This window comes from Lissotriton helveticus, chromosome 8 (genome assembly GCF_964261635.1).
Source record: "Lissotriton helveticus chromosome 8, aLisHel1.1, whole genome shotgun sequence".
In the NCBI taxonomy this organism is placed as follows: domain Eukaryota; kingdom Metazoa; phylum Chordata; class Amphibia; order Caudata; family Salamandridae; genus Lissotriton; species Lissotriton helveticus.
The window spans coordinates 442,417,920-442,433,019 of NC_136069.1; positions in this window are offsets into that span (position 1 = coordinate 442,417,920).

Sequence of the window (15,100 nt, forward strand, 5' to 3'; positions counted from 1 at the left end):
TGTGACAGGGGGGGCAATGGTTGTTGCGGTGGGCGTTCCGCCGCAACACCCATTGATTTTGACGCTGCCCCATATTTACAAGGGTGGCGTAAATATGGGGCGGTGTCAAAATTAGGACCACGGAAAATGGGCTTAAAAAGGCAAAACAAGGAGAAATGCTTTATTTCTCCTAGTTTTCGCCATTTCATCGTGAGCTGCATTGGGCAGCATACATAGAAACAGCAAAACACCATGTATGATCGTTTATGTGAAGAAAGGTGTTCAAGTGGCTCACTCATCTAGTCATTCCCAGTGTCATCTCTTTGTTTAGTCTCTGTTTTTTTTTATTCAGTTGGGCTTGGTTAGACAACAATTTCTATGCCTTTATACATTACTCCAAGTTATCAGTTAATTTGATGCGATTTTGTTGAAAAAGTGGCGTAGCAAGCGGGGTGCAGTAAGCCACGGACAACATGTTTTCGGGGCGGTGGCCTCCCCACCCGCTCTTACCTGCAGCCATCGCTTGCAGGGCATGCAGGAATCACCAGCACCACCCCAACCCCTCCACCTCGCTTGTACCAGCAGCCGGGAGGCAAAAGGAGTAACCGCCACTGGCGGTCAAAGGCGTAGCTATGCCACTGTAATGAAAAGGACTTTTCCTTCATGTTTGTCCTCACGTTTATCCCTCATGTGCCAGTCACTTTCGGGATATTTTGGACACCACTTGGTACAATAAACTCCTCGGACCATTTTGGTAAGGACATAGGGGCAGATTTACAATAACTGGCACATCCCCAGGGATGTGCCAGTTATTGTGCGCCGCAGCTCCGCCACCCATGGTGCGCCGCATTTATAATGCGGCACACTATGTGGAAAAAACGGCACAGATGCGTGACGCATCTGTGCCGTAAAGGCGGCGCATTTATGGAGTTGCGTCGCAAGTGCGACGCAGCTCCAGCAATGCTCTGGGTGGTATCTGTCCATTCAAGCAGGCGCAGGGTTTTAACGCAGCATTGGCCTAAAAGTGCCTGCGTGAAATCTTGTAGATTTCACGCAGGCACTTTTGCGAGGCGCACCTGCCCCGGAACGCCCACCCTGCACCGGTTCGCCCACAGGTGGCGCAGGGCTTTACAACGTGACGCATCTGCCTAGATGCGTCACGTTGTAAACGGGTCGCAGGGATGCACCACGTTTACACCCCTATTGCGTGACGCAACGGCGGCGTAAACGTGGCGCAAGTCCGACATAAATCTGCCCCATAGTTTTGCTCAGCAGGGTAAGCTCCTACTGAGGCGATCCACATGTCATCTGTCCCTTCGAATACTATGGGTAGCCTATGTCTAGGAGCTCTTACTGATGAATATATATGGGTGTGGCTCACGCAGGCTCAGGGTCATTTGGGAAACAATGTGCAGATTTTATAAGTATTAATGGACTTTACAGATCGCCAGTTTTTAGAGGTAGAAATGTGAATGTATTGATAGGTTAATTAAGTGAGGTGTTAAAGCACTTGACTGACACAGACACTATTCATTGCGTAGAAGTCTTTTAAGAACTGGTGCTTTCACATACGTGTACAAGTCACAGACAACCTAAACATCTGAGATTCTTACGGCAAAACATATATGACAGGGTCAGCTGTTTAGAAAAGAGAGCTGTTTCTCTCGTTATATCGAAGTAAGAGGACCACTCCCTACATAACAGAGTTAGCCTTTATGTTGTGCAGGCATTAAATAGCAGAGCCACCCCTCGAGTTACACAGATTACACGCTTGGAATTTAGACACTGAATGTATTCTTCAGGGTACAAGGATCTTAGATGTATCAGGATAGCTGCGCCTGAGGTTACACAGATCTTACAGGTGCCAGCATCAGTTCATGCAGAGCTACTGGTGTCAGCCAGGTTGCACGGATTATAAAGGACTGTACAGCTGTCCTACAGGTTACACAGACTTCACAGTTGTCAGTCAGCAGAGCTGCTCCTTCGCTTATACACATCTTACAGTATTTGACATTGAGATGTTCCTTCTGGTTACACAAGTCATGTTGGTGTTAGGCAGCACAACAGTGCCTCACTTTAAATAGATGTGACAGGTGCCAGCGATTATAGCAGCATCTCAGGTTACAGAGATCTTACAGGTGTGAACCTGCATAGCTGCTTCCTACCTTCTGAATATTGCACAGACTCGGGCATTGGACTGTAGCGCTAGTCTTCAGGCTATATAGATCTTCCAGGCATCAGTGAGCACAGCCAAGACTCTGGCGTACAGATCTAACACATTCTGACCTCTCTTTCTATTTGTATCCCTTAAGGTTCTGTAGGTGTCAGTGAGCACAGCTAAAACTCTGGGGTACAAATCTAACAAGCTCTGGCCTTTGTGTTTTTCTCCCTCGTACAGGTGTCAGTGAGCACAGCTAAGGCTCTGGTGTACAGTTCCTGCATCTTTCGTGGTGACACAGTTTGAAAGGTGCTTGTCAGCACAGATACGGCATGGTTATAAGACACAAGCTCAGTCATTGAACAGTGAAGCTGCCCTGCATGTCACACAGATCTTAGCGGTGTCAGTGAACATATTTTGCAGTTCATGCAGTTACCCGCCTTTGTCATAATGCATTTACTGAGAATGGGCTATGCTTGAGAATGCCACAGGCTGCCTCTGTACACCCTTACATGGTGCATATTATATATACCTTGTTTAATATAGGCGGCCACATCTCTGGTACCAGCCTTGACCAAACAGGGGCAATGCTTTTACAATGAAGTTCGCCTTCCAAAGAATCTTATACCGGGCCTATCTGCTGTTTATCGAGTTGGGTGACATTAAACATCAGCTCCAAGATGCCCCTCAAGGCACACAGACTCTACATCTGGCGGCTGACTCCTTTTTTTCGCGGATGGAGTGCATTTTTTCTCACACTCTGCTGGCAGTCTCAGCTTCCTAGGAGTTGTCATGACCTGTGGCGCAGTTCAGAATGTTTGCTTTGATGCTATCGGTGAGAAGGCCACAGACGGGTGCGTGTTAACTGCTTAAGAGTACCGCAGTTGGAATTCAAGGGACTAGAGGATACTGGAAAAGTAATGGCAGCAAAACAGGCTAAAGGCAGCTGATGCCTGATACAGAGATTACGAAAGGGTCTGCTGCTTTGGAAAGAACATGTCTGGTGGGGAGACTACGGGGCATATTAGCAAGAACCTCGTTCAAATTATCGCTGTTTTAGCGGCAGGAAACTGCCGACGGCGATAATGGGATTGCTAATATGCGTTATAGAATTCTAATAGAAGCCCAGGCTAGATGTCCTGCACAAACTTACCTGGGCTTCTATTGGAATTCTATAACGCATATTTGCAAGCCCATTATCACCGTTTTAGAGATAGTTTCCTGCCGCTAAAACGGCGATAATTTCAACGAGGTTCTTGCTAATATGCCCCTACATGTCACATTGGAACTTTCTTCACATCCTCCAACGACCGAGTCTTTTCCTGAGGACCACACCTTAAGCGTGATAAGTTGGAGGGTGCAATTTGTACTCAACTAACACAAGAAAACATACAAAGCTCTCATCACTGTTGGTCTCTATACATCATTCTGTCCCCTCTCTCAAAGCCCCCACAGACAGACCTCTTGAATATCTATTGCCTTACCTCCTCCTCTGGTCTGACTGTCACCTTCTGAGAAGCTTGCCTAGAAATGATTCAGCTCTTCGCGTGTGTGTTATGTAACACAAAACAACAAAAGCTGCCTGTTGTATGTGCAGCTGTCCCTAGTGCAGCAGGTGCAAAAGCACCAGGACACAGGCCTGAGGGTTGCAGTGCACCCGAATTATTGTTGTGCACTACTAAACTCATGGAGGCACTAAGGCCTAATTTCCATGCGTTCATTTTTTTGATGCTTTCATGTAGCAGAAACTCAATCTGAAGGTGATGAAGTGCTTTACATGCGCACCACTTACATTACACAGGGACACTTTCATTTCTGTTTTATTTGTTTTTTTTGGGAGATTACATTTTTTGCCCAGAATCACAGGATGTAGAAAAGACTGTGAGACTCTAACTGCGGTGCTGTACAACATGCTAAGTGGCACATTATACACCTTACGTAAAGTGGGATGGGCCAGGCCCCCTTCCGCCTCACAACTCCAGTGACCCCATGATTTCTCACAGTCTGACCTGCGCCATTAGAGCATGGCTCCATACACATATGCAAACACCAAACAGGCATGCTCTAATGTGTACTAGGACTTTGCACCGCTGCTGCACCTGCATGTATATTGAAATATTCTGCACTGTCGTGCATGAGGACGTCTCTTGCACTGGAATGCATACGTGCATTTCTTGTACAGGTCTGTATTTTCCCATCTCCTGTGCTTGTTCGCATACAGAAGCTTATTGTTAATGATATAGGTGAAACCTATTGCATTTGCCAATGCTTATTAGTACCAAATGTTCTCCATTTTGCATTCACTCCCCATTGTTACTCCCTCATGTAAATATACCTACATGTGCAGAGATCACAGCAACCTTGGTGGAGAAGTCTACACAGAGGAATATGAGAGGCCTAACGTTGAGGTCTTTAGCCATAGGTATGTACTACAAAATGCAGTTTGTGAATAGCCCCACACTGTTTATGATCATCCAAGCCCAATAAACAGATTATTGTAAGACCTTAAAGACCACTACTACTAAGAAAGGGGACCCCAGACAAAATAGAGGCAGGTTTACAGGGGAGCAAAAGAAGCACCAAAAACAAAAAGGCTACCTGTCCCAAATATTCAAACTAGGCCCCAGAACGGGGTTCTTATATAGACACACTGTCACCGGAGCAGATCAAGTACAGGGAAAATCAATCACGTCAAATTTTACAAAGTACATAATAATTTTATTGATTTTTAAAAAAACATTTCAAAAGAGTTAAATACTTAGAAAAGTGATAAATAATACATCAAGAATCAAAAACACAATGCTCCAATACATCAAGCCCACACTTCTGTTTCATACAGCATATTCAGTCCTTCACACGTTCCCAAAAATCACCACGCAGACCCATACCTCAATCACACAATTTACAACACATTCAATAATTAAAAGAAGTAAAAAGACGCCACAGGATGGTCAGGTGACAAAATGGCGCAAATCATCATGGTTGTGGGGGTAGGGGTAGATATAATACAGCCACCCCCTCACGAACCATGCCAACGCGCGTTTCGGTGTGTTGCCCCAGCTGGGGCTACATCTTCATCAGGGCGACAAGGAACAATAGGGGGTGGGACAGGACACCGTGGGCGAGAAGGATGTAATCCGCCACAGCCGGGTGCAACAAAGAATGCACAGAGAGTGGGAGCCTCAATGGGTGCAATATATTAACTCCGCTCAGGCAATTTAAAGATGGTTTCTTTGCGAAACACTTTGCTGGGGTTCAATTTCTTTCAGTGCAGGCAGGTCACCACACCTCAGTTCAGAAAAGATTCCAAGATTTCAAAGGCAGGTTCGGTTAGCGTATACAGCTGCTGCACAACACGGAGGCTCAGACGTTCCGCCTCCTCGCTCACGGGTCACTCTTTGGAGTGCTCCAAAGAGTGACCCGTGAGTGAGGAGGAGGAACGTCTGAGCCCCCGTGTTGTGCAGCAGCTGTATACGCTAACTGAACCTGCCTTTGAAATCTTGGAAGCTTTGGTCTGAACTGAGGTGTAGTGACCTGCCTGCACTGAAAGAAATTGAACACCAGGAACGTGTTTCGCCAAGAAACCATCTTTGAATTGCCAGAGCGGAGTGAATATATTGCACCCATTGAGGCTCCCGCTCTCGGTGCCTTCTTTGTTCCACCCGGCTGTGGCGGATTACATCCTTCTCGCCCGCGGTGTCCTGTCCCACCCCCTATTGTTCCTTGTCGCCCTGATGAAGGTGTAGCCCCGGCTGGGGCAACACACCGAAACGCGCGTGGGCAGTGTTCATGAGGGGGCAGCTGGATTATACCTACCCCTACCCCCACCACCATGATAGTTTGCACCATTCTGTCACCTGGCCATCCTGTGGCGTCTTTTTACTTCTTTTAATTATTGAATGTGTTGTGAATTGTGTGATTGAGGTATGGGTCTGCGTGGCGAGTTTTGGGAACATGTGAAGGACTGAATGTGCTGTATGAAACAGGAGTGTGGGACTTGATATATTGGAGCATTGTGTTTTTGATTCTTGATGCATTATTTATCACTTTTCTAAGTATTTAACTCTTTTGAAATGTTTGTTAAGAAATCAATAAAATTATTATGTATTTTGTAAAATTTGACGTGATTGATTTTCCTTGTACTTGATCTGCTCCAGTGACAGTGTGCCTATGTAAGGACCTCGTTCTGGGGCCTAGTTTGAATATTTGGGGCAGGTAGCCTTTTTGTTTTTGGTGCTTAAGGACCACTACCCCAAAAACTGTCTCTAAAAATATAATTAGCAAACCTCTGAAACTCCACTGATGCTTCCAAGAGCCACTGATGAAAGCTTTATAAATATTAAGACCCGGGACCAGGGTTCAATTCCCGACGCGGCAGGGTCTTGAGCCCAAATATCCACGGACTCGATAATTCTCGCTTCGGTGCCTACTCGAATCACGGGTTCACACTCTGCAGCTCTGGGCATTAGCCTGCTTAATCTCCACTACGCCCCCCCCCCCGCGGCGGGATGCCTGGCTTTCACCTTGGGGAAGCCAGGACGGGTTCCCAAGGCAAGCGCCGAGATGCCTACGGGTAATCGAGCGCTATAGAACGCATAATAATAATAATAATAATATCGCCTAATAAACTCCATATAGATCTAGATTTCAAAGTTCTGATGTGCCTTATACTTGGCCCAGTGATTACTGAATTAAAACATTGCGTACTGACCACTTCATTCAGTCCTCGATAATCTATAAACTTGTATTAATCATTTGTTTTTATGAAAAAGAGAGACTTTCCTGCCTCTCCCTCCACTTTCATTTTTGTAAACTCTTTTGAAGCCACTATTATTTGCAGTTTAGTCGAAAAATCAAAGCAATGATGTGGATGCAAATAGTCTGCCTCTTTTTCTAAGCTAAATGCACATTTTTTTCTCTTTTATACCCCATGGGAAGGATCCCTTCACTCCTAATTCCTCCTAATTGATGGCAGATCGGTCCGTTCATAAAGATACACAAAACACAAATTACTTCTTTCTTCCAGATAACCATGTGTACACTGTTTAAAATTAAATTTAACTGCTCAGTCTTCCGATAAGCGTTTGGTTCACGCACCATAAGGCGTGGAACTCAAAGGAACACTTCAAAGTTAGATTTGTTAATAACATCGAATTTAACGTCTGCCTTATGGCTTGAAATAGTCATATCTAATAAACTACTTTGATGTACCACTCTTTCCTGATATTAATTTAATTCATTCTGCATCTCTCACAAATCAAGTCTATGTTTTCCTCAAATTATCATTCACTTTTTTAATTCAGCCATAAGGAAGAAACGCATCTGGCAAACTTGTTTACAAGATGGGAGTATAGTAGTATCTTGGGTCAAACAAGGGCTCCTCTTCAGCAGAAAGGCCTCTGTTTTGCAGACGAATTTGAAGTATTTTGCAGCACGAGGTTAGATTTGCTAATATGGGATTCAGCAAGAGCTGTCCACACTGCACACTGGGGGGCAGATTTACAAGAAGGTGCCACAGCGTGGCACCGCAAGCCCTTTGGCTGCACCACGTTGCAGCCCTTTCAGAGCACCGGAATGCGACATATTTACAATGATATGTCGCATTCCTGTGCTCTCCCCTGCTCTGGCGCCAAACCGCTGCCATGCGCCGGCACCCTTGCACCATAGTGCAAGGATGCCTGCGTCATGGGGAGATCGTGTTTGTGCAGGAAGGGGCACCTTCCTGCACAAAAACAATCACTACAGGCATTTTCCTCTTTCAATGCGTGCTGTAGAATGCAGCACGCATTCAAAGAGGAAAAAAACAAAGATAAAATAAAACATTTCTCCTAGTTGCGCCTCGCTATGCCACCGCTAGGGTGGTGTAGCATACTGACGCATTTCCAGGTTTATGAATCCTCATAAATCTGGAAATATGTCTAGTTCCATGGGTGTTGCTTGGGAACACCCACAGCAACACCCATTGAACGCCATTTTACGCAAAGTGCCGCGTGTAAAGGGGCCATATTTACAAGGACAGGAAAAGCCACACCGGGTGGCTTTTCCTGTCCTTGTAAACATGGGGCAGAGAAATGCGCTGCCAGTGAGTCACAAAAAGTAACGTACTAGCTGTGCAAGGGGTTTGAAAATCTGCCCTTTAGTACGTAAATATGGCCCCTTTACACGCATCACTTTGAGTGAAATGGACATTCCATGGGTGCTGCTGTGGGTGTTCCCACGCAACACCCATGGCACCAGACACATTTCCAGATTTATGAAGATTCGTAAACCTGGAAATGCGTCAGTATGCTACGCCAAGGGTGGCGTAGCGAGGCGCAACAAGTAGAATTTTTTTAATTTCTCCTATTTTTTCCTCTTTTAATGGGTGCTGCATTTGACAGCAGGCATTGAAAGAGGAAAACAAACTCCCCATGACTCAGGCATCTTTGCACAATGGTGCAAGGGTGCCTGCACCGACGCATGGCAGCTGTTCGTGCGCCAGCGCCAGGGAGAGCACAGAATGCGACATATCATTGTAAATATGTTGCATTCCTGTGCTCTGAAAGTGCCACAGCGTGGCACAGCCAAAGGGCTTGCCGTGCTACACTGCGGTGCCTTCTTGTAAATCTGCCCCTAATAGTTTAGGTAACAACATAGGGATGTGTTGGGGGTTGTAGAATGACCTGCCTAATTAATATACAGTAGTTAAGTCTCAATTTGTGACTCTCTGCGATTGGAAGACCACCATTGCTGCGATTCCACTAAAAAGTTTAATTTCTTTAAAGGAATTGGGCCAACATTTAAAAAGAAAAAAATTCTTTGAAAAACGTCAGTGAGAGTTGGCAGTGGCCTCACTACATACACCTCCTGAAGTTGCCACCCTAATTCACAAAGAGGAAAGGGATCAAGGGGGACCAATTCTCCTTTGTGAATCAGATGCCACCCTAACTTCGGTGTTGATCAATGGTTTGCGCCAGCAATTGTGGTTGCAAACCATTGATACATACCTTACTGATTCGCAATGTAGAAAGAATGCCCAAAACATGCCCCTTCCAAATTGTGATTCAGTAGACAACAGGAACCCCAATCTGTGATTCGGAAACACTTTTCCAAATAACAAAATGGTGTTATTACATTGGAAAAAAGGGATTTTGTAATCACAAACTCTGTGTTATTGTGAATATCAGGGTATGAGACCCTGAAATTCTGTGGGAAATCAGGCTTGTGGCTTGGGGACCCTTCTTTCTGCAGTGCTTATGCATATTCATCATGCTGTCTCTTCATCAAAAAAGTCAGTAAATGGTGGAAATTCCCACATGGCGAGGCTCTCCGCGGACACTTTAACTCAACTCACTTCCTTCCTGTTGCAACACAATGATCCACCCCTCCATGTTCCTCCTGGGAAGTCTTTAAATATTGATCCTATTGTAATACCAACTCCATAATCACATTGATCTGTCTATGAATGGCATTACAAGGTCTATAGTATCAGCTCTTCTCTCAGCCCACAATGATACAGAGTTAACAAGTTTCTGTCTGCGTACCACTGTATTTCTACAAGTCTCATGGTTATGTGACTTTACAGCGCATGCAATTACCCCGCATGCCATTGCAACACCAAACTTTACCCCAACTTGCTGTCGGGGGAGCGCTGGAAGTTGGAATAGATTCATTTTCTATTCCAACTCCAGTGTGTGCAACAGTAGGGAAGGTGTTGGAGTTAAATCCACCACCTTCTACCCCCTGCCACACACCTTTGTTGTTGCATGTAAATGCATGCGTTGTAACAGTTGCGTTGTAAAGGCTGTTTCCCAGTATCATGTAATGTACTGCATAAGAAATGAACACTTCCGGAGCAATTCCAAAGGATTTAAGTGCTGTGTGTAAACGTGTGGCCATGTAACCATAGTCTCACCACACCATACGTCAGATTCTCACACACCACATGCTTCTCTAATCTAAAGTTGTCCATTTCAGGCATAAGTAATTGATCCCTCTCTGTTTCTTTCTTTCCTTTAAGCACTTCATTTATAAACGAAAAACAAAAGAACAAGCAACAGAGTAAAAACAATACTGGATTAGCTATTCACGCTGAGAGCAGGGACATCATAAGGATTTGGGGGACCCTGGGCCAAACAGATTAAGGGTGCCCCTGTTTGCAACAGCTTTGAATTTATGATCCAATTTTAGCTCTTTGAGGCCCTGTTCGACCAGGTCACTGTCAGAGTACAGGCACACTGGTCCAAATTCTAACTGTGTTTACATCTAATATTCAGTGATATTAATGTGTGTTTCAATACTGTAACACAGCAGCAGCTCACTAATATTACTGCAAATAATTTCTGTGCCCATTTCTCATATGTGAAGTTCTCTTTCGATCTAAATTAAACTTTTTTATGGATGTTGCATGAAAAAATCACAAACTTTCTCTAAAAATATTGATGATACACTCTTACACATTACCCACATAAAAAAAAAATTCAAATCGTATTTTAAACAATCTGTTTAAGAATTATTAACCGCATGCGCGCTAGCGATTTTCCCGCTGCGTATTTTTATAAAACCGCGTTACATGACGAGCTCAGCTCGTCATGAGCGTACGAGCGTCGTCACTCATGATGAGCTGAGCTCGTCATGAGCGCGGAAGGGGTTAAAGGTCACAAGACAAAACTTCCGACGAACAGAACTAACTCTAAAGGGGCCCCCAAAAAGGCTGGGGCCCTGGGCCAGAGCCCACTTTGCCGATGCCTTAAAACGTCTCTGCTTGAGAGCCCTGCTGCATCGGGCCGTTATAAATGAGGGTGCGTTGTGTGGCTTGCAAATAGGGAAGGGCACTGGTTTGTATGGCAAAGACTTCATGTCATCGACATACCAGGTTTCCCATCCTGGGTTTCATGGAACAAAATCAGTGTGCTCTGGGATTTGTAACTTTGGTCTGGCTTAATTGAGCAAGACGACCCCACCTGATGTACACAGGTGTTCCAGGGAACTCTTTTAGAGCATGGTGACACTGCGTTCATTGTCGGAAAAGGACTTTGATTTATAGAACTTATTTTATTTTATTTATTTATTATAGAGTTTTGTATAGCGCGAACAAGACCCGTGGGTATCAGAGCGCTTAACATCAAGGTAGGTTACACATTGACAGTCCAATATCCAATCTAAAAACAAACAGATATAAGGTAAAAGGCGCTATGGCTATAAGGGGTGCCTAAACAAATCTATTCAAACACATGTGCAGTTAGTAATAAAAGGTGAGAAAGGCCTAGTTCATAAACACGATCCATATCAGTAGATAAGGTGGACCTTGCAAGACCCCAATTGCATGAGGACAAGGGGTTGAGATTACTTGGTTAACCCGGACTCATTGAGTACTGTTGCTTAGGAATGGATTAACCATCTCAGCACACTACATCACATTACATCGCGGTAGGTTACACATTGACAGTCAGATATCAATTCCAACAACCACAGATATAAAGTAGAAAAAGTTGTGGCTATAAGGGATGCCTGAATAAATATATTCCAAACACATGTGCAATTAGTAATAAAAGGTGAGAAGGCCTAGCTTATAACACAATCAATATCAATTGATAAGGTGAGGTAGAAGTTATATAGTTTGGCTATGAAAAACAACCTATTGCGATTCCTTGATTAACCCGGAATCAATGAGTTCTATTGCTTAGGAGCGAATTGAGCCATCTCAGCACATTACATCACATAACATCACTGTAGGTTACATATTGGCAGTCAAATATCACTTCTCAATATCAATTCTAAAAACCAACAGATATGAGGTGAAAGAGCTGTGGCTATAAGGGTGCCCAAATAGGTATATTCCAAAACATAAGAGTAATTAGTAATAGAAGGTGATAAAGGCCTAGCTTATAACGCGATCCATATCAGTAGATAAGGTGAGGTAGAGGTTATATAGTTTGGCTATGAAAACATCAATTGGTTCACATTGTGGTATCGATCAGGGTACAGCCGAGGCTTGCGAGTGGTGTCAGTCCCTTGACAATATTAGTATTCATGAAGAGGGACCACTCTTCAGCTGGTGTAGTAGTTCTTATCAGCGATCCGTTGGCTTCCCTATGCCAAGTATTTACTCATCATATGGCTTTTCAATTCCCGTTTGAATGTTGCAATATTTTGGATCTTCCTAATGCTTGGAGGGAGTGAGTTCCAAACTCTGGGGGCAGCTCCAGTGAATGCTCGATCATAGGTCTTTTTCTTTCGAAAAAAGGCCGGCCTCAGCAGCAGCTCCTTGGCGCTTCTCGTTGGTCTGTTTCCTCCTGATAGCTTTATTTTCTTGCTTAGGTATCCTGGTGTGTTATAGTGCACCGCTTTGTGAGTAATACATGCTGTCTTCATTTGTATTCTGGCCTCAAAGGGTAGCCAGTTTAGTGCTTTCAGGTGAGGAGATATATGATCAAATTTCCTCGATCCCGTGATAAGTCTTGCCGCAGCATTGAGACAGGCTTTTAGTGGTGCTGTAGATGTTTTAGGTAGACCAGTTAGTGTAGAGCAGCCATATTCGATCCTGGATATGACTAGGGACTGTATAGCCAATTTCAAGTCTGCCTCTGAGATGAATGGTTTTAATTTTCTTAAGTAGCTCAGATGGAAGCGGGCACTTTTCGCCATTGAATTAATGTGGGCTTTCATGTCGAGGTTCTCATCTAATATGATTCCTAATGATTTCGCTGAGTTAACTAGGGTTGGTGTGCAGTTAAGCGCAGTCACCAATTTGGTCCATTCCTTTACTTCCGGGTGGCTCCTTGGGGGTGCAATTAACATGAATTCTGTTTTCTGTGCATTTAATTTCAGATGATTCGTCGTTAACCATTGCATAGCCATCTTTAGTGTCTTATTCATTAGATCTATGTCATCAAGGGAGGCGATCTTTAAGTATATTTGCGTGTCGTCAGCATACATGTGGTAGGATATCGTTGATTTCCGAAGAATGTCTGTAAGAGGTTCGACATATAAGTTGAATAGATCTGGGGATAGTGTTGAGCCTTGCGGGACCCCAATTGCATTAGGACAAGGGGTTGAAATTGCTTGGTTAACCCGGAATCGTTGTGTTCTGTTGCTTAGGAACGATTTGAACCATCTCAGCACATTACCGGCCAATCCCATCCTGTCCTGTAGCCTGGACAGTAGTGTTTCGTGGTTTACCGTGTCAAAAGCGGATGACAGATCTAGGAGAATCAATAGGCATGCTTGATTTTGATCTAGAGCTTGTAGTGCGTCATCAACAATATGCAGGATCACTGTTTCTGTGCTGTGCCCTGCTCTGAACCCTGATTGGCATTCGTCTAGTAGGGAGAACTTGGTGATGTGTTGCTTCAATTGGCTCTGCACGCATTTCTCAATTAGTTTGGCCAGTAAAGGGATGTTGGTTACTGGTCGATAGTTATTCGGATCTGATGCGTCCGCTGTCGGTTTTTTGATTATTGGCGCTACTTGTCCTGTGTTTAGGCAGTCGGGGAGGATCCCTTGTGTAAGTGAAGCGTTTATTATTTTGGTCCAGATTGGAACCACAATGTGGCTGATTTCTCTTACACATTTTGCAGGTAAAGGGTCTTGATAGTGGTTGTTTGGTCTGATTTCTGACAGTGTTTTGGCGATCTTGACCTGGTCATATAGTTCAAATGTGTCCCAGTTTGCTTCATTCTTTGTTTTATCACTCTCTGTTGTCACACCGGCCTCGCTCCTCGGCAGAGTTTGGGTCGGGAGGATAGCCGCGGCATTTGAGAGCTCTCCCTCTAGCGATTTTGTTTTCTCGGAGAAGAATGTAGAGAATTCCTCACAGCTTAAGGGAGTTTTTGAGTTTTCTTGGGTTGATTTGGCTAGTTTATCTGATTGCTGTTTTAGTATCTCGAAGAGTTTTCGTGGTCTGTTTTTGGCATTGTCTAGTTCTGCTTTTATGAATTCTTTTTTGGAATTGATTACCTTTTTGTTATATTCGTTTCTGATTTTTCTGAGGGCTTTCAGCTCAGGTGAGGAAGGGTGTTGTCTCCATTTTCTCTCGGCTGTTCTCAGTTTGCGCCTGTCCTCATTCAGTGACCCACTAAACCACGGATTCTTTGGCTTGTCTGTGACTTTTTTCATTTTTAGAGGCATGGTGTCATTGACAATATTTCCTATTGAGGTTATGTAGTGCTCAGTCAGCTCATTTACATCCTGCATGTTGTTGGGTGGCTTTAGGTCTCTCTCGCAGCTCTCGACCAATAGCTCAATATTCGCCTCTTTTATATCTCGGATCATTATTGTGGACTTGGGGGGTTGTACGGTTCTACCCTTTTTCACTGTGGGAATCACAAATGTTATGGCGTGATGGTCAGACCAGTCGCATGGATCTATGGCGCAGATCAATGTCTCTTTGTTTCTGGAGATGATCCAATCTAAGGTCGCTCCTTGCGCGTGGGTAGGTTGGGTGCATGTTTGTATGAGGTTTAGTTCGGCGAGGAACTCTTTTAACGAATTAACCAGTTTGTCGTTGACGTCGTCCCAGTGTAAATTAAAGTCACCCAGGAATATGTTGTTGGCATCCGGATTGGAGTTGGCAGTTATGATCTCTATTAGCTGCTCAGTGAACTTTCCATTATCTCCTGGTGGATGATAGAATGCATGCAAGTTGCATTTTTGATTACTTGATGATCTTATATTCAAACCGAGGTATTCACAAGCTTCTATGGGGTCGGCTTGAATCATGTTGACCTCTATCTCTGATCGATGAATACATGCTATACCTCCTCCTGTTTTCCTTGGCCTATCTAATCTCACAATGTTATAATGAGGTGGTACTAAGAGATCAATGGCGGGGGAGGATGATTCCTTTAGCCACGTTTCCGTAAGGATTGCCAGGTCGATTTCGTTATTGATGATGAGGGCTGCTATGTCTGATGCATGTTTGGATGCCGAACGACATTCTTTCTGCACCTGGTGAAAAGCAAGTACACAAGCCGCCTGTTTTGT